The sequence below is a fragment of the Halichoerus grypus genome, chromosome 8 (genome assembly GCF_964656455.1).
Source record: "Halichoerus grypus chromosome 8, mHalGry1.hap1.1, whole genome shotgun sequence".
Taxonomy (NCBI): Eukaryota; Metazoa; Chordata; class Mammalia; order Carnivora; family Phocidae; genus Halichoerus; species Halichoerus grypus.
Window position 1 is genome coordinate 48979396 of NC_135719.1, and position 20526 is coordinate 48999921.

A 20526-nucleotide genomic window follows, 5' to 3' on the forward strand; every position below is an offset into this window, starting at 1 on the left:
GATCCCAGGGTCTTGGGACGGAGCCCTGCGTGGGGCTTCCCGCTCAGCAGTGAGTCTGCTTCTCCCTCTGCCCCTCCCCCTGCTAATGTGCTCTCACTCTCTCTCTCAAATAAATAAAATCTTAAAAAAAAAACCTCAACACCCAAAAAACAAATAATCCAATTTAAAAATGGGCAGAAGAAATGAACAGACATTTCTCCAAAGATATCCAGATGGCCAACAGACACATGAAAAAATGCTCAACATCAGTCGTCATCAGGGAAATGCAAATCAAAACTACAATGAAAGATCACCTCATACCTGTCAGAATGGCTAAAATCAACAACACAAAAAACAACAGGTGCTGGAGAGGATGTGGAGAAAGGGGAACCCTCTTACACTGTTGCTGGGAATGCAAACTGGTGCAGCCACTGTGGAAAACAGTATGGAGTTGCCTCAAAAAGTTAAAAATAGAACTACCCTATGATCCAGAAATCACAATACTAGGTATTTACCCAAAGAACACAAAAATACTAATTCAAAGGGATACACACACCCCTATGTTTATGGCAGCATTATTTACAATAGCCAAATTACGGAAATAGCCCAAGTGTCCGTGGACTGATGAATGGATAAAGAAGATGTGGTGTGTAGACACACACACACACACACACAGAAATATTACTCAGCCATAAAAAAGAATGAAATCTTGCCATTTGCAATGACATGGAAGGAGCTAGAGAGTATTATGCTAAGTGAAATAAGTCAGAAAAAGACAAATACCCTATGATTTCACTCATGTGGAATTTAAGAAACAAATGAGCAAAGAAAAATGAAAAGACAGTGAGAGAAAGGCAAGCCAAGAAACAAACTCTTAACTATACAAAACTGATGGTTCCCAGGGGAGGTGAGGGTGGGTGGGGGGCTGGGTTAAGTAGGTGATGGGGACTAAGGAGTACACTTGTGATGAGCACGGGGGATATATGGAAGTGTTGAATCACTATTTGTACAGCTGAAACTAATATTACACTGTATGTTAACTGGAATTTTTTTTTAAAGATTATTTATTTTAGAGTGAGAGAGGGAGTAGACGAGCAGGGGGAGGGGGAGAGGGAGAGAATCTCAGGCAGACTCCCCCACTGAGCACGGAGCCTGACGACGTGGGGCTCGATCCCAGGACCCTGAGATCATGACCTGAGCCAAAACCAAGAGTCAGATGTTCAACCAACTGAGCCACCCAGGTGCCCCAACTAACTGGAATTTAAATGCCCCGAATCAATATTTCCTAATACATGGCTGAATACATCTATTAAGAGAGAGAGAGAGAAAGGATCAGAAAGTCCCCCGCGTCCCTGCAGGAGGTAAAATACCCTTGAGGAAATGAAGAGGCTACTCTATTGACAGGGAAGGGGCTCCCCTAGACAATAATCCCAATGTCCTGGAAAGGGGAGTGTAATTTGAATTCCTTTGTGTTCTGGAGACCCTCCGGGGCTGCCCTTAGAAAGGCTGGATGGGAAAGGGATCCTGTAGTGGGCCTCGGAAAGAAGAGGCAGCCAGCGCTCCCTGGGCTGGGATCCCAGGGAGGGCTGGGGGCAGCGGTCCTGGGCTGTGAGGGGACTTGCCCCCCAACGGGGCCGATTCAGACACTGAGGAAACAGAAGTGAGTGCCTGGGCTGGCTTTCTCAGCTCTGTGTTAGGCTGAGCACAAGGGAGGGATCCCTTCACCCTCTGAAGGCCCAAAGTGAGGCGTCATCACTAACCGGAGGGCCCCGTCCTTGGCATCCTTGAGGTGCTGTTTGCACAGTGACATGGTGTAGCCAGAGCAGCATCCACAGTCCTGGCTGCAGGGACTAGCTGGACGATGGGACTTCTTCCGTGTTGCCTCCGGCCTCCAGTATGGAGCAGATGCTGGGGCGTGTGTGTGCGTGTGCGCGTGCGCGCGGTGTGTGTGTGTGTGTGTGTATAGCAGGTGATGGTGTGTGTGTGTGTGTAGTTCCTTCAGCGTGGAAGGCACAAGTTACCTCAGGCCTCCAGTATGGCGCAGATGGGTGTGTGTGTGTGTGTGTGTGTGTATTCTTGTCTTATCTGCCTCTGCCTGTCTGGAGAAGGTCCTATCTGTCCTGAAGACACAGGGAGGAGCTCTGCAGGGAGCCTCTGTGTTACTGTCCAGTTTTGGAAGATTAGAGCAATGTTTTATTTTGCATATCACTTTTAAACACTTTCTTTTGTATCCATCCTCTCATCTGCTTCTCACCACACCCTGTGAGGCAGGCAGGGAGAAACGTCTATTTCCTTACAGAGAGGACTGGCTCCTCTTGAGACCACCTAATGGGAGATTGTCTTCCTCCTGCTGCTTCCTTCCACATTTCCTGGGAAGTACTATTCCATGGTCCAGGCCAGGGCATACAAGAAAAGAGGGGACTGAGGCTATCAGAAGCTTCTAGTCCGGGAGGAAAGGCAAAATTAAGAATAACATCCAGTGGAACATGAGAAACTAGGTGTAGTAGAGTATCACTGTGATAGACCATTTTCTTTTCCAAATGAATTTTTTTTTTATTTTAATATTTTACTTATTTATTTGAGAGAGAGAGAGGGAGAGAGAGAGAAGGGGAAAGGGCAGAGGGAGAAGGAGAGAGAATCTCAAGCAGACTCCACGCTGAGCACAGAGCCCAACACAGGGCTCGAGCTCATGACCCCGAGATCATGACCCGAGCCAAAATCAAGAGTCAGATGCTTGGGGCGCCTGGGTGACTCAGTCGTTAAGCGTCTGCCTTCGGCTCAGGTCATGATCCCAAGGTCCTGGGATCGAGCCCCGCATCAGGCTCCCTGCTCAGCGGGAAGCCTGCTTCTCCCTCTCCCACTCCCCCTGCTTGTGTTCCCTCTCTTGCTTTGTCTCTCCCTGTCAAATAAATAAATAAAATCTAAAAAAAAAAAAAAGAGTCAGATGCTTAACTGACTGAGCCACCCAGGTGCCCCCAAAATGAATTTTTAAGTCACCTTGTTGAATGCCACAAGAATTCCTCTTGGGGGCGCCTGGGTGGCTCAGTCATTAAGCGGCTGCCTTCGGCTCGGGTCATGATCCTGAGGTCCTGGGATAGAGCTCCACGTCTGGCTCCCTGCTCAGCGGGAAGCCTGCTTCTCCTTCTCCCGCTCATGCTCCCCCTGCTTGTGTTCCCTCTCTCGCTGTGTCTCTGTCAAGTAAATAAAATCTTAAAAAAAAAAAAAAAAAAAAGAATTCCTCTTGAAACAATAGAAAAACTACCAAAAAAGTATAGAAGAGTATATTGAAGATATAACCAGAAAATAGTGGGGGGATAAAAGACACACTAGAGAGGATCATCAAACTCCACCTTTGGTTCTTTGGGAAAAAAACTAATAAAATTGACAACTTCTGACAAGATTTATAAGGTCAAGAAAAGAGAAGACATAAATAATACTGAGAATGAAAAAAAGGACATTGCAATAGAGCAGAGTCAAACGATAGAGAATATGAACTGTGTGCCAATAAATTTTAAAACTGCAGAAAATGTACATATTATACTATAAAACCTAGATATAACTTAGTCTGCTTCTCCCTCTGCTGCTCCCCGTGCTTGTGTTCCTGCTCTCGCTATCTCTCTGTGTCAAATAAATAAAATCTTAAAAAAAAAAAACTTAGATATATAACTTGTATATGTGTGTGTATATATATACACATATATACATATACATAACTTAAAACTGACTCATGAAGAAATAAAAAACCTGAATGTCACATAACAAAAGGTAAGAATCACTAGCAAAACATTAGAACTTGATGGCTTTGCTGGCAAACATTCAAGTAACACCTAGATCATTCCAGCCTGATACAAAATCTCTCAGAGGTTTAAAAAAAAAAAAAAAAAAGAGGGTGGGGGGAGAAAATACTTTCCAGCTCGTATGAGGAGTTTCTACATCCTAGATAATAAAACAAGACCAGGAGAGAATAATAAAGTAATATTTTTACTGGCCAATCCCACTAGAGAAATTAAACATAAAAGTCTAATAACAATGTCAACAAACCAAGTCCAAGAATGTTTAAAAATACAATGTGATCAAGTTGGGTTTTCAGTGGCTTGAGTGTGTGTGTGCCCCCCTAAAACTCCTTTGTTGAAACCCTAATCCCAGGGTGATGCTATAAGGAGGTGGGGCTTCTGGGAAGTAATTTGGTCATGGGGGTGGGGCACTCATAAATGGGATTAACGGCTTTATAAGAGGCCAGGGAGCTAGCTAGCTCTTTCTCCAACCATGTGAAGAAGATACAAAAAGCCAGCTGTCTGCAACCTAGGGGAGGGGCAGGGAGAGCAGCGGTCATTTGGCACCCTCATCTCAGAGTTTCAGCCTCTAGAACTGTGAGAAAGAAATTTCTGTTGTTTGAGCCACCCAGTTTATGGTATTTTGTCTAAAACAGATTTATTCTAGAAATGCGAGACTGGCTCAACATTTGGAAATCTCTCAATACCATCCACCACATAAACAATCTAAAAGAAAAATCAATAAATTAAAAAAAAAAAAAAAAGTGGGCCCTGCAGTTAAGCATCTGCCTTAGACTCTGGTCAGATCCCAGAGTCCCAGATCAAGCCCTGAGTCGGGCTCCCTGCTCAGCGGGGAGTCTGCTTCTCCCACTGCTCCTCCCCCTGCTCGTGCTCACTTGCTCTCAAATAAATAAAAAAGAAAAATCATATGATCATATCTTAATAGATTCAGTAAAAGTTCTTAGTCAACTGAAAATATAAGTAAACATCCTTTACCCCATAAAAGGTATATAATACCTACAAGACACATCAACTCAGTGGAGAAGCATTTGAAAGCATTCTTTTAAAATCAGGCATCAGAAAAAATGGTCCACTTAACTCATTTCTACTTATTATATAATAAACATTGTATATGCTGACTGCTCAGTAAGAAAAAAAAAATCTAAATAGTAGAAAGAAATGAAAAGATCGCAGATAATGATTTTGTAAATAGAAAATTCAAAATAATCTACACACAACTTATTCGAGTTCATGAAAGAGTCAAGTAAGATTGCCAGATAGAAGATCCTATACAAGAGTCAACTACATTTTTTTTTTTTTTTTTAAGTAGTCTCTACCCCCAATGTGAGGCTTCAATTCAGGACCCTGAGATCACATGTTCTACCGACTGAGCCAGCCAGGCACCCCAAGAGTCAACTACATTTATCTACAAGAGCAATCAATGTACAGCTAGGAAATGTAACTTTAAAAATTAACAAAGGGTGTAAGATCTTTAGTAGACATCTTTTTTTAAAGATTTTATTTATTTATTTGACAGAAAGAGAGAGTGAGCACAAGCAGGGTGAGAGGCAGGCAGAGGGAGAGGGAGAAGCAGACGCCCCATATCTGGGCATGGAGCAGGGAGCCCAACCTGGGGCTCGATCCCAGGACTCCGAGATCATGACCTGAGCCAAAGGCAGATGCTCAACCGACTGAGGCACCCAGGTGCCCCTCTTTAGTAGACATTTTTAACATTTTACTGAAATATAATAAAGACTTAAAACGTGGAGAGACAAATCCTGTCCATTAACAAGTTGAAGATTCAATTCTCCATAATTAATTTACAGGTTTAATACAGATCCAACAGGGATTTTCAGGGAAATTGACAAGGCAATTTTAAGCATTTTTAAAGACCAAAGGATAGCCAAATTACCCCTGAAAAGAAAACCAACTAGAAGAACTAAGCCTATATGACTTCAAGTTTTATCTTATTATAAACCCACAGCAATTAGGATGTATTAGGTATTGCAAGGATCGGAGTAGAGCACCCACAATGTTTATGGCATTGACTGTGGTGACGGTTTCATGGATGTGTATACTTACCTCCAAACTCATCAAGTTGTATACATTAAATAGTACAGCTTTTCGTATTCAATCATACTTCAATAGACTGGTTTAAGAAAAAAATAGAGAGCAGCGCCTGGGTGGCTCAGTCGTTAAGCATCTGCCTTCAGCTCAGGTCATGATCCCAGTGTCCTGGGATCCAGCCCCACATCGGGCTCCCTGCTCCGCCGGAAGCCCGCTTCTCCTTCTCCCACTCCCCCTACTTGTGTTCCCTTTCTCGCTCTGTCTCTCTCTGTCAAATAAATAAATAAAATCTTAAAAAAAAAAATAGTGAGGGACAACTGTCAGTGGGTGGGGGGGGGGGTTGATAAAAATTGATCCACACTTCACACTATGCACAAAAATTCAGTTCCAGAAGAATCAAGAACTTAAATACGAAAGACATAACTTTAAAAGAATTTCCTTAATAACCTGAGGTAGTGATTTAATAAACAAAACACACACAAAAGCACAAATCAGAATGAAGAAAAAAATCGATCTGACATTAAAATTAAGACCAGTTCACCAAGACACACTGTAAGAAGAATGGAAAGGGAAGCTAATAAACAGAAAGAAGTTACCTGCATCATATAACCAACAAAGAATTACTATTTAAAATCTCTATAGGGGCACCTGGGTGGTTCAGTCGGTGAAGTGTCAGACTCTTGGTTTCGGCTCGGTTGTGATCTCAGGGTTGTGGGACCAAGCCCTGCGTCAGGCTCTGCACTCAGCGTGAAATCAATCAGCTTGAGGATTCTCTCTCCCTCTCCTTCTGCTTCTCACGCTCATGCACGTGCTCCCTCTCTAAAATAGATAAATCTTAAAAAAATAAAAGTCTCTAGAGTCTAGAGGTTGTGTTAAAAAACCTCCCAAAATAACTAAGACAAAGATTCACAATATAAGAAAAAAAAAAAATGGGCAAAAGACACGTACAGGCATTTCAATGAAGGTAAACCATGATGGCCAAAAAAAATCTTTAAAAAGATATTCAGCCTCAGAAGTAATTAGAGAATTAAAATACATTAAAACTACTGTCAGATATCATTTCATGACTACCAGATGGGCAAAAATTAAAGTCAGTGAACCAACGGCCAGTAAGGACGAGAAGCTATGGGAATACACAAATGCCATTGATGGAAATGGAAATGGGTACATTCACTCCTGGGACAAATTATTACATTTACCTGCCCTGACCCAGTGGTTCCATTCCACACTTTAGGAAAAGAAAGTCTTGCACACACATTGTGAGTAACATCATTCTAACAACCAAAATATAGGGAAAGAAACCAAACCTCCATGAAGAGAGAAGCATCTATAAACTGGTCTGTTCGGGCAATGTAATTAATACAAGACCCGTGCTGCCCGATACTGTCATTAGTTTCACGTGCCGGTTGAGTGCCTGAAGAGCAGCAAGGCCCACCTGAAATATATCAAGTGCAAGATACAAACTGGATTTAGAAGATTTAGCACCAAAAAAGATAATGCAAGCACTTTTAATCTTCTATATTGGTTTCACGTTGAAACAAAATCTTGGACTAAATAAAATCAACCTCATACGCTTTCCTTCTTAATTATTTAACCAGCTTAAAAAAAAAAAAAAAAAAACAACTTTAAATCCCCCTGCTTCTACTTGACTAGAGAGCAAGAGAGCCTTCCTTCTTATTTAACTGGCTTGTAAAACTTTAAACCCAGAATGAAATCTTGCCATTTGCAAACATGTGGATGGAACTAGACAGACAGTATTAATGCTAAGCAAAATGAATCAAAGACAAATACCACATGATTTCCCTCGTATGTGGAAGTTAAAAAACAAAACAGATGAACATAGGGGAAAGGAAAGAAAAAGAAGACAAAAACAGAGGAAAGCTTCACCCTGCTTGACAAGTGAACCATAAGAAAGAAGAAACGGCCAACACACGTAACCAAACAATTGAACTCCTCAGTTTCAAGTAAAGAAATGGTTCCCAAAAGCTGGAAAACGACACCGATATATTACAAGAAGCAGGCGAGAAAGAACAAAATAACGCGATTTACACCACATCTCCCTAAAAACAGTCGAGGTGGGAAAACACGAACTCCAACTTTAAATTAAAAAGGACGGAGAAAAAAAAAAAAAATGAACCATAACTTTAAATAGAAAAGGTTCTATTACAGCAACAAAACCAACTTAACCGCTCTGTAAAAACGCTAGTTGAGCCGTTACACCACTTTCGGAAAACCCGCAAACACACACGCTCCAAACATCTCATCTATCTTTTGAAAGCATAAATAAGCCTTGCTGAAACAAGGCCTCAAAAAATTGGGTTAAGACTCAGAATTGTTCCTCTCCACGGAAATCTTTAGTAAAAGGCGAAAGATTTATGCGATCTGAAGAGAAACCAGAGTGTGATATTTGGCATTGTAACTCATACCTCGGTTAAAAAAAACTCCTAGTTCACTGATGGTGTCTAATTAACCGCAAGACTCAGTGCCTGAATAAAAACTTTTAGGTTATTTTCTAAGTAGAGACCTAACTGTAAGATGTATAAGTGGACGAATTTTTAAGTTTTATTGTTTTAAACTTGTACTGACCGCAGCGCACTGTGGGTATGCAAATAATCAAGTCACCGCTCTGTCGGGAAAATAGGTTAGTGTTCACGTTGTGCCTCGGCGTCACCGTTACGGGGCGAAGCAGAGGATTGGCTGACTGAGATCTAAACGCCCTATTGATAAGAGACTCGGGTTTTATGTTTTATATATTTGTACACCTGAGTTTGGTTTCTGTCGATTAAAGACTGCCATTAAATCGAATACGAGAAAATTAGCAAATAAGTGATTGATATAAAAATCAGGACAGTGGTTCCTCCCTTCAGTGGGGAGGGGTAAGGTTGGGAAGAGCACACAGGGTTGTATTTTTTCGTAAGCTGCGTGGTAGGCACACGAGTGTTTTGTTTGTTTGTCCTGTTTTAACCGTGCACCTGCAGATTATACACTCTTCACCATTCTGCATTTTTGTCTGCCGTTTGAGAAAAATTCCTGCCAGGGTCCTGTTTAAAATTGGAGCCTGCGTGTTTGGCTTCAGGTTTCCTGCCCCACCTGCTGCTCTGAGAGATGAAATCTTGTATTCCAGTTTCAGATCCCGTGTCTCTTTATCCTATGCTTTTACTTTTTTTTTTTTAAGTTTATTTATTTATTTTTTAAAGTAATCTCTACACCCATTGTGGGGCTTGAACTCATGATCCCAAGATCAAGAGTCAGGTGCTTTTTGGACTGAACCCGCCAGGCACCCCACCCTTATAGTGTGCTTTTAAAATGTGCTGTTCTGTATGTATTGTTCTTTGATGTGCTTTTTGATTCTGGTTAGTAAAGGAAACAAACCTGAGAAAAATAAAACAAAACAAAATCAGAGAGGGAGACAAACCATAAGAGACTCTTTTTTTTTTTTAAGATTTTATTTATTTATTTGAGAGAGAGAATGAGATAGAGAGAGCATGAGAGGGGAGATGGTCAGAGGGAGATGCAGACTCCCCACTGAGCGGGGAGCCCGATGCAGGACTCGATCCCAGGACTTCAGGATCATGACCTGAGCCGAAGGCAGTCGCTTAACCAACTGAGCCATCCAGGCGCCCCAAGAGACTCTTAATCATAGGAAATAAACTGAGGGTTGCTGGAGGGGAGGGTGGGGTGATGGGGTAGCTGGGTGATGGGCATTAAGGAGGGCACTGGATGGAATGAGCACCGGGTGTTACATACATGATGCATCACTGAACTCTACCTCTGAAACTAATAAGACACTGTATGTTAATTAATTGAATTTAAATTTTTTAAAAAAGAACCCCCCCAAGAAAAAAATAAAATGTGCCGTTCTTTCTTCTGTGGCGCTCAGTTACTAGATCCGACCCGCCTGCCAGGGTTCCCTAACTATTGCGAGTATCAAAGTATCAAATTAGAGAAAGGAAACAACCTTGAGAAAGGAAATTGCAGTTCTTTTTTTTTCTAGCTGATTATATGTATAAATATTTTCCTTCCCAACTTTGACATCTTTTTTTTTTTTTTTATTTGACAGACAGAGACACAGCGAGAGAGGGAACACAAGGAGGGGGAGTGGAAGAGGGAGAAGCAGGCTTCCCGCGCAGCAGGGAGCCCCATGTGGGGCTTGATCTCAGGACCCTGAGATCATGACCTGAGCCGAAGGCAGGCGCTTAATGACTGAGCCACCCAGGCGCCCCTGACACTATCTTTAAATTGGCACTTTTCCCCCGACTTTGCTGGTTCCTTTGCTTATAACTAGTCAATCATATGTAACATGTATTTTAAATTTTACATTTTAATTTTTTTTAAAGTCTATTACAGGGGCGCCTGGGTGGCTCAGTCGGTTAAGCGTCTGCCTTCGGCTCGGGTCATGATCTCTGTTCCTGGGATCGAGCCCCGCATCAGGCTCCCTCCTGGGCGGGGAGCCTGCTTCTCCCTCTCCCTCTGCCCCTCCTCCCTGCTTGTGCTCTCCCTCTTTCTCTGTCAAATAAACACAATCTTAAGAAAATAATAAAAAAATAAAATAAATAAAAAGTCTTACATTTTAAAAACAGCTTTACTGGATATGATTCACTTGCCATGCAATTCATCCATTTAAAGTGTATAATTCAATGGTTTTTAGTATATTTGGAGTTGTGCAATCATCACCATTATCTAATTTTAGAACATTTTTGTCACCTCAAAGAGAAACTCTACCCATTAGCAGTTATTCCTCTCCCCACACACATACACACACAAACACTCCCTGTTCCCCAGCCTCTGGCAACCACTAATCTACTTTCTATCTCTAAAGTGCCTGTTCTGGATATTTCATATAAATGGAAGCAGACAACCAGTGGCCCCTTATGACTGGCTGCTTTCACTTAGAGTAACGTCTGCTGGGTTCATCCATGCACACATTTGTTTTGATACTTTTTTTTATTTTTTATTTTTTTATTTTTTTTCAGAGAGAGACAGCAAGAGAGGGAACACAAGCAGGGGGAGTAGGGGAGGGAGAAGCAGGCTACCTGCTGAGCAGGGAGCCTGACTCGGGGCTCGATTCCAGGACCCTGGGATCATGACCTGAGCCAAAGGCAGACACTTAATGACTGAGCCACCCAGGTGCCCCCATTTTGATACTTTTTGCATGCTTTTTATATTTCACAACATAATGGGAAGTTAGAGATCCACGACATGCAAAGTTCCCACCCTACAGTAATATCTATGCTCACAGGCATTGTCCAGGGATTCAGGCACTAATGGAACAGGAAAGGAGCAATTCTGAAGGCTTTGAAGAGTGTTTCCTTGCTCCTAAGCTTTAGAGGACATTCACCTTCTGGACTTTTCTCTGCTTCATTATGGAAGGGTCCTGCGCAGCTTTCACTGGTTAGAGAATCGCAAGGAAAGTTAACTCATGCAGCTCCCAGGGCTTCTGAATCCAAAGCGTGAACCCATGTCTGATTGCAAAAGGAGTTTCAATTTCATTGTTTATGATGTGGCTGGCACTTCCATTCCTGGCAACAATTCATACTGATATTTAATACAAGATATAACCTGAGAAACAAAAAAATAAAGATCATAAAAACCTTTAATTGGAATTTTTTATTGAAATTTTGATTCTTGCCTTCTTTCTGACTCTAAAGGGAAAATTTACAACACTTTGTTTACATGTGGCATTTTGGTTGGTATTCTTCATTAGATTGGGCAGGTTCCCTTCTAGTATGTTCGGATTAATATATATGTATGTATGTATAATGAATGAGTATTCGAATTTAATACTTTTTCTGCATTCATGGGATTATTGTTAAATGGTTTTGCTCCAATCTCTTCCAGGGGAGATCCGCATCAAGAGATTGTTAAATCATCCTTGCGTATTGTTGTAGATTGTTCTCTGGTTCCTATTTGTTGTGGTCAGATCCCAGGCGCCACAGATGCAAGTGGCAGGTCCGAGCATAGGAGCAACACCTAACCGTTACAGATTGTGCAGTGGAGAGTCTCCTGTGGAAGTTGGATTAAACCTCCAGGTCTCAGCCCTTGTCCCCAGATTTACGTTCTTTCTAGGACTCCTTGCTCATTTTTGCTGCAGCCTCTCTACTGGCCACAAAGGGGCGCTGCTTCTCTTTAGTGCTCAGTTCCTGCCACAAGGCCCACCTGTTAAAGGTCAGGGAGTCCAACGTTTTGCTCTTATAGCTCCTAAAAGAAGTTTGAAAATACATATTCCTTGTGCACACTTTAAAGATCATATGTATAGTTTCCATAAGATAACTTACAATATCATACATTTAAATAGATGCAAAGGATGGATATTTTGTGCCTTGTAAATATTGATACTCTAAGCTGTTATATCACTTTAAAATGTAGTCGATGGAAGATAAATGCCCGAGAGATTTGATAACTACCATCATCATTTTTTTTTTTAAGATTTATTTTTATATTTGAGAGAGAGAGAGCACGCATGAGCGGGAGGGGCAGAGGAAGAGGGAAAGAGAATCTCAAGCGGACTCCGCACTGAGTGAGGAGCCCAGCATGGCTCGATCCCACAGCCCCAAGATCTTGACCGGAGCCGAAACCAAGAGTCGGTCGCCCAACCAACTGTGCTACCCAGGGGTCCCCTATTTTAAAAAATTAAATATTTTTTAATTTAAAAAACTTGAAAAATTGTTTGTTTACCTAATTCCTTTCTCTTCTCAAACTTTTTTCTACTTCCATTTCACCAAGAATTTAATACAAATATTTTTATACCTGAAAGTGTTTTATTGATAACTCAATCATATTTCACTATGACAAAATAACTACATTAGTTGAATTTCAAAACATTTTCCACGTTGGGGCGCCTGGGTGGCTCCGTCGTTAAGCGTCTGCCTTCGGCTCAGGTCATGATCCCCGGGTCCTGGGATGGAGCCCCGCATCCGGCTCCCTGCTGCGCGGGAAGCCTGCTTCTCCCTCTCCCATTCCCCTTGCTTGTGTTCCCTCTCTCAGTGTCTCTCTCTGTCAAATAAATAAATAAAATCTTAAAAAAAATAAAATAAAATGTTTTCCACATTGGACTTAAAATTCTATGCATTAATGTTTTCCTTCTGGATTAATTTATTATTGCAATTATTAGTACTACATACTTGATCCATACAACATAAACATACTACAAATTTTGATAATTATTAAACATAAAGGTGTCATCTTATTGGAAATACATTTCTTAATTAAATGGATGCATGTTACTTATTGCCAGAAAAGACAGGGTTTCTTTCCAATGCTTTTTTTTTTCTTTTTTGTAGCTGTAACCTAAGAAATCTTGTTCCCATAAGTCAGTGGATGGAAGGAGTTTCAACGGTGTCACTCACTACCACATAATAAACTATTAGTGACAAATTAAGTCCTTAAATTTTGTTGGAAGAAAAGATTTGGAAATCTTTTAATTTGCAAAAGAATTTTTAAAAATATATGGGGCGCCGGGCGCCTGGGTGGCTCAGTCGTTAAGCGTCTGCCTTCAGCTCAGGTCATGATCCCAGGGTCCTGGGATCGAGCCCTACATCGGGCTCCCTGCTCCGCGGGAAGCCTGCTTCTCCCTCTCCCATTCCCCCTGCTTGTGTTCCCTTTCTCGCTGTGACTCTCTGTCAAATAAATAAAATCTTAAAAAAAAAAAATATATATATATATGGGGCGCCTGGGTGGCTCAGTCGTTAAGCACCTGCCTTCAGCTCAGGTCATGATCCCAGGGTCCTGGGATCAAGCCCTGCATCAGGGCTCCCTGCTCCTCTCTCTCTCACTCCCCCTGCTTGTGTTCCCTCTCTCGCTGTGTCCCTCTCTGTCAAATAAATAAATAAAATCTTAAAAAAAAAAAAGAATTTTTAAAAATATACAAAAGAATTTGTTGTCCAGATTCATTTCCTTCCTCCAAATTGTGTAAATATTTCAAATTGACATTTATTGGGAACCCTGAAAGTTTTTACATCCTCCAGCATTGCACCTTGGTAAAGTTAGGGTGGATGATAGGAAAATGTTTACTTTGTGAGGTGGGAGAAGGGCAATTAAGTGAAAAGGAGGCAGGAAAGGGGTCTACCGTAGATGTCCTAAAGTCACTCACCCTGGCCACCTCTCTTTTAAGCCCCAGCCTAGCCCAGCTGCCTTGTGGAAGTGAGGTGGTTTAGTGACTCCTGCCTTGGGGCGTAGATGTTGGGAGCTTCTTGACCTAGGGTAGCAATGATGGAAATGAGTATGTTCTGCGCTGTCCAAAATGGCAGCCACTACTCCCATGTAACTGTTGAGCGCTTGAAATGTGACTAGTAAGTCTGAGGAACTGAATTTTAAATTTTATTTAGTTAATTAAATGTAAATTGCCAACATGGCTACTGGCTTCCATATCGGACAGTGCAGAGCTAGGGATTCAGCAAGTCCTAGGCTTAGGTTTTCCACTTGATCAATGGACTGAACTGTTGAGGGGAGATGGTAATCCAGTCCTTTTTCTTCTGTAGTTAGGTCAAAGCCTCCCTCATCCATAGCCCCCACTCCCATCACCTCCTCCTGCTCCATACTCCAGTACAGAGTACCCCAAAGGCAAATCTGGAGACATCTGAGAGCAAAATCTTAAAGCAATGTGAAGAATTCTTGGGACTGAAAGGCAGGATGGATGGTATTCCCAGATTCACCCCTCTGACTTTGTGACCTGCACCATTCTGAGTATCCATTTCCTCTGGGTTTAAATGAATCTTTTGTCCTGGCTGTCAGCCTTTGGAGGGAAATATCCCAAGAAGGAGACAGTGGGCAGGAGTTATTGCCCAAGGAGAGACAAGCAAGCTGAGCCTACAAGGTCAGGAGAAAAGCAGTCCAGATGCTCTGGGTCCATGGATGGTCAAGAGAGCACAGAGTGGCTTCCAACATCGAGTGGTTATGAGGATGTAACTCAGAGGTGAAGGTGGCTGTGATGGTTTTTTTGTTTTGTTTTGTTTTTCTTTTTTTTTTAAGATTTTTATTTATTTGTGTGAGAGAGAGTGAACGCACAAGCAGGGGGAGCAGCAGGCAGAGGGAGAGGGTGAAGCAGGCTCCCCGCTGAGCAAGGACCCCGATATGGGACTCCATCCCAGGACCCTGGGATCATGACCTGAGCTAAAGGCAGAGAGGCTTAACTGACTGAGCCACCCAGGCGCCCCTGTGATGGTTCATTTTGTATTTCAGCTTGATGGGCTAAGGGATACCCAGATAGTTGGTAAACACTATTTCTGTGTGTGTCCAGAAGAGATTAGCATTTGAATTAGCAGAGTGAGTAAAGATCACCCTCATCATTGTTGCGGGCATCATCCAATGCACACAGAGTCGAAACAGAAAACAAAAAGGCAGAGGAAGAGCAAATTTGCTCTCTGTGCTTGAGCTGGGAGACACATTTTCTACTGTTCTTGGTCTTTGGCACTCCTGGTTCTTGGGCCTTGGACCCAGACTTACAGCACTGGCTCCTTTCCTTTTCAGTTTTGCCAGTTTGAACTGGGACTACACCACCAGCTTTTCTGGGCCTCCAACTTGAAGACAGCAGATCCTAAGATCTCTCTTCGCCTCCTTCATTGTGTGAGCCAGTTCCTCATAATAAATCTTTATGTTTCTCTATATACTCTACTAGTTGGGGTTGGATTACCACCGAAAGTCAGGTTAAGTGTCTGACTCCGGGGGCTAGAGAAGATACTGTACTGAGATTACTGACAAGCTGGAGTCCTTGACCCAACCCACAAGGGGTGTGGTATGCGCACTGCGTATTCAGAACCCCTTAGGTGCAGAAAAGTTACTAACTTCTCACAAAGTAAAGTACCATGAAACTCTAAAAAAAAAAAAAAAATTATGCTAAGCAAAAAAATAAAGTAGAACAAGGAACACCTAACTCCACGTACCGGCTTACAAAAAGAAACAATTAAAAAAAAATTTTTTTTACTCCAATAATGCTGACAAAAGTGAAAACATACAGCGTGTAACTTCGCATACTAACCACGAGAAAAAAAACATTTCAAGAACATTGCATTGAAAAGATTACTTACTATCAACCAACCTGGTTTACTAAACGGTAAAATCTAGTTAATCTTTATTTGGACTTTAAATATAGCCTTAGTTAAAACAAGGCCTCAAAAAATTAGGTTAAGACTCAGAACTGGTTCTCTCCACGGAAATCTTTAGTAAAAGGCGAAAGATTTATACGATCTGAAGAGAAACCGGAGTACGAAACCCCCCTTCCTAACTCATTTTTCAGCAAGATCTAACTCCTAATACGCTGAGGGTGGCTATTTGTCACAAGAGTTAGTGCCTGCATAAATTTATCCCAGGAATTTTGAAAATAACATCCTCACACTTAGAAAAGACAAATAAGATTTTTTTTTACCTGAAAACAATTATACTGTTCGCAGTGTATTATGGGTATGCAAATGAGGCTGACCAATTCCCCCTACTGACTCCGGAAGTCTTAGTATTCAAAACGTTGCTCTGGGGCCACCTTTAAGGGCCAAAGCGAAGGCTCAGCTCCCTGACATCTAAATTTTGTCCTGGTTAACTAGAGTCATTCTGATTTTGTCTGTTCCTACATTGGGACTTTGAGTATGATTTGTTTTATTTTTAAAATAGATTTTATTTTATTTTTTAAAATTTATATTCAATTAGCCAAGGTATAGTATTTTATTTATTTATTCCAGGGGGCTGGGTAGCAGAGGAAGAGGGACTAGCAGACACCCGTGCTGAGCCTGGTGCCGTGGCAGGGCTCAGTCCCACCACCCTGAGATCATGACCTGAGCCAAAATCAAGAGTCTGACACTCAATCAACTGAGCCACCCAGGTGTCCCTAAAGATTTTATTCGTGAGTAATCTCTATACCCAAGGCCTTAACTTACAACCCTGAGATCAAGAATTGCTTGCTCCACCAACTGAGCCAGCCAGGTACTTGACTAATACAGACTTTTAAAAATTGTAATTCATAATTGCTTATTATTGGTATATAGTAATGCAATTGACTTTTATTTCTCACTCTTGCATTCAGCAATCTTAAACTCTGGTTCTGATGATTGTAGATTCTATTGGATGTTGTATGTAGACAAGCATATCATCTGAAAGTGACAACTTTGTTTTCCCTTATAAATCTATACTTTTTATTATTTCTTTTTCTTGATTGATTTAACTGGTTGGGAAATCTAATAGAGACATTGGACTGAAGCAATGATAGTGGGTATCTTTTTCTTATTCTGGTCATAGCTTTCATTGGACCACCATTAAGTGTGAAATTTGCTGTAGATAGGTGGGGCTTCATGGGCAGGGTCTATGCAGGTACCCTGTGCTCATAAGACCCCAGCTCTGCAGTTGCTTTCATTAAATTCTTAGTAATTTTGAACAAAGGTCCTGAATCTTCATTTTGTACTGGGCCTCAAAAGGATTCTGGTAGAAACTCTTCCTTTTTTTTTTTTTTTAAGATTTATTTATTTGAGAGAGAGAGAGATCACGAGCAGGGGGAGGCGTAGAGGGAGAAGCAGACTCCCCACTGAGCGGGGAGCCTGATGCAGGACTCCATCCCAGGACCCTGGGATCATGACCCGAGCTGAAGGCAGACGCCTAACCCCCTGAGCCACCCAGGCTCCCCTAGAAACTCTTCTAATTAAGCTAGTTCCATTCTATTCTGGGTTTGCTGTGATTTTTTTTCTTGTAGTACAGGTTGGTATTGAGATACTCGTAAGTTTTCTCTTTTAATCTATTAATGTGGAAAATTACATTCACAGATTTTCTATGATAAATCATCCCTGTGGTCATAGCCTCATAGCCTGAACTCTATTCAGCAATCATGTATTTTTAAATACACTTTATTGTTTAGAAAAGTTTTAAATTTACAGAAAAGATGTGAAAATAGTGCAGAGATTTCTATATATCGCACACACATTTGCCCCATCACTAACATGTTATTATTAGTATGATACACTTGTTATAATTAATGAATCAGTAGTTTATTCAGATTTGTTTAGTTTTTATCTAATGTCTTTTTTCTGTTCAAGCATCCTCTCCAGGATACTATATTATATTTAGTTCTCATGTCTCCTTAGAGTCCTCTCTGGGCTGTATGTTTCTTAGACTTTCCTTGTTTTGATGACCTTGATAGTTTTGAGGCATACTGGTAAGATATTTTGTAGAATGTCCCTTTACTGGGACTTGTCTGATGTTTTTCTCATGATTAGACTGGAGTAATGTGGGGTTTTTTTTAAAAGATTTTATTTATTTATTTGACAGAGAGACACAGCGAGAGAGGGAATGAACATAAGCAGGGGGAGTGGAAGAGGGAGAAGCAGGCTGCCTGCTGAGCAGGGAGCCCTGATGCGGGGCTTGATCCCAGGACCCTGGGATCATGACCTGAGCTGAAGGCAGATGCTTAACGACTGAGCCACCCAGGCGCCCCAAGGGGTAATGTGTTTTTGAGAGGAAAACTACGTAGATATATTGCCATTTTCATCACCTCATTTCAAGAGTACATGATTTATGATTTATCACTACTGATATGATGATATTAATCACCTCCAGAGAGGAGAGGAGCCTGGAGGTTGAATCAATGGCCAGTGATTTAATTAATTGTGCCTAAGTGATGAAGCCTCCATAAAAACCCAAGAAGGATGAGGTTCAGAGAGCTTCAGGATTGGTGGATACAAGGGAGATGCAAGGGAGAGCAGTGGCGATGCAAGGGAGAGCAGTGTACCCAGAGAGAGTATGGAAAGCATCCCTTCCCACATACTTTGGGCTATGTATCTCTTCCATATGGCTGTTCTTGAGTTATATCTTTTTATAACAGTAATCTAGTAAGTAAACTGTTTTCCTGAATTCTGTGAGTCACTCTAGCAAATTAATCAAATCTGAGGAGGGGGGTCATGAGAACCTCCAATTTATAGTTGGCTGGTCAGAGGCACAGGTGATAGCCTGGATTTGCCATTGCAGCAAAAAATTATAAGAGATGCAAAGAAACAGATAAAGTATGACCTATACGTTGGGAAAAAAAGTCAGCAAAAACTGCCTGTGAAAGCAACCAGATATTGAGTTTAACAGAAAAAGACTTGAAAGTAGCTATTACAAATATGTTTAAGGAAGTAAAGTAAGGTATGAGGACAATGTTACATCAAATAGAGAATATTAATAAAGGGATAAAAATTATCTAAAAATAAACAAATGGAAATGCTGGAGTTGAAAAGTACAGTAATTAAAATGAAAAAATTCACCACAGGGATTCATAGTAGATGTTAACTAGCAGAAGAAAGAACTAGCAAACTTGAAGATAGATCAATAGAGATTATGTAATCCAAAGAACAGAGAGGAAAACAATGAAGAAAAATTAACAGAGCCTCAGAGAAATGTGGCACACCACTAAACACACCAACATATGTGTAATGGGAGTACCAGAAGGAGAGAAAAGAGAAAGGAGCAGAAAAAAATATTTGAAGAAATGATAGCTGAAAACTTACCAAATTATAGAAAAACAATCATTTTCATATCCAGGAAGCCCAGTGAATTCCATAGAGAATACATTCAAAGAGATCCACTAACAGACACATCATAGTAAAAATGCCAAAAGCCAAAGACAAGGAGGGAATCTTTTTTTTTTTTTTTAATTTTTATTTTAGATAGGCTCCATGCCCAACATGGGGCTTGAGCTCACAATCCTGAGATCACAAACTCTACCAACTGAGCCAGCCGGGCGCCCCAAGGAGTGAATCTTGAAAGCAGCAAGAGAAAAATAAATCATCACTTACAACAGAACCCAAATGAAGTTAACAGCAACAATGGCAGGCAGAAGGCCCTGAGATAACATGTTCAAAGTGCTCAAAGAAGGGGCACCTGGGTGGTGCAGTCGGTTAAGCATGCAACTCTTGGTTTTGGGTCAGGTCGTGATGTCAGGGTTGTGAGATTGAGCCCTGAGTCCCAGCTCCATGCTCAGCATGGAGTCTGCTTGGGGTTCTCTCTCCCTCTCCCTCTGCCCCTCCTGCTCATGCTCTCTCTCTCTCTCTCTCAAACAAATAAATCTTTTCTAGAAAAAGTGCTCAAAGAAAAAACTGCCAACCAGATTCCTATATCCAACAAAACTATATTTTAAAAATGAAGGAGGGGCGCCTGGGTGGCTCAGTCGTTAAGCGTCTGACTTCGGCTCAGGTCATGATCTCTTGGTCCTGGGATCGAGCCCTGCCTCTGGCTCCCCCCTCAGTGGGGAGTCTGCTTGTCCCTCTCCCTCTACCCCTCCTCCTGCTCATGCTCTCTCTCTCTCTCAAATAAATAAATAAATCTTAAAAAAATAAAAAGCAATTATATAAAACAACATGTATATAATGTATTGTTGGACCTATCACATAGAAATGTAATATATTTGCCATTAAGAGCACATAGAGTTTGTGTGGGAGCAAAGCGTATTGAGCTAAAGAAATGTCTCCGGATGGTAACTGAAATCCAGAAGAATAAATAAAGACAACCAGAAATGATAAATAAGAAGAATATTATAACAAAAGTGATAAATATATACTTGCTCTCTTTTCTTCTCTCACCTTCTTTAAAAAGACATAAAATTATATAAAGTAATAATGATAACAATGTTTTGTTTGGCTTGTAACATTTATAGGTATGATCTAACAATAAGACTACAAAAAGGGGGTAAGGAAAGAGAGCTATATAGGAGTAACATTTTTATATATTGCAGGAATTAAGTTAGTAAAAATCTGAAGTT

General features: G+C 41.2%; 2 non-coding genes across 2 annotated transcripts; both read right to left on the reverse strand.

Moving 5' to 3' along the window:
- Nucleotides 1-8105: 8105 nt before the first annotated feature.
- On the reverse strand, nucleotides 8106-8221 carry LOC118532539 (U5 spliceosomal RNA). Its single transcript, XR_004915769.1, has one exon. It is a non-coding gene; the product is annotated as a U5 spliceosomal RNA (small nuclear RNA).
- A 7683-nt stretch (nucleotides 8222-15904) lies between these two features.
- LOC118532543 (U5 spliceosomal RNA) lies at nucleotides 15905-16021 on the reverse strand. Its single transcript, XR_004915773.1, has one exon. It is a non-coding gene; the product is annotated as a U5 spliceosomal RNA (small nuclear RNA).
- Nucleotides 16022-20526: the final 4505 nt, after the last annotated feature.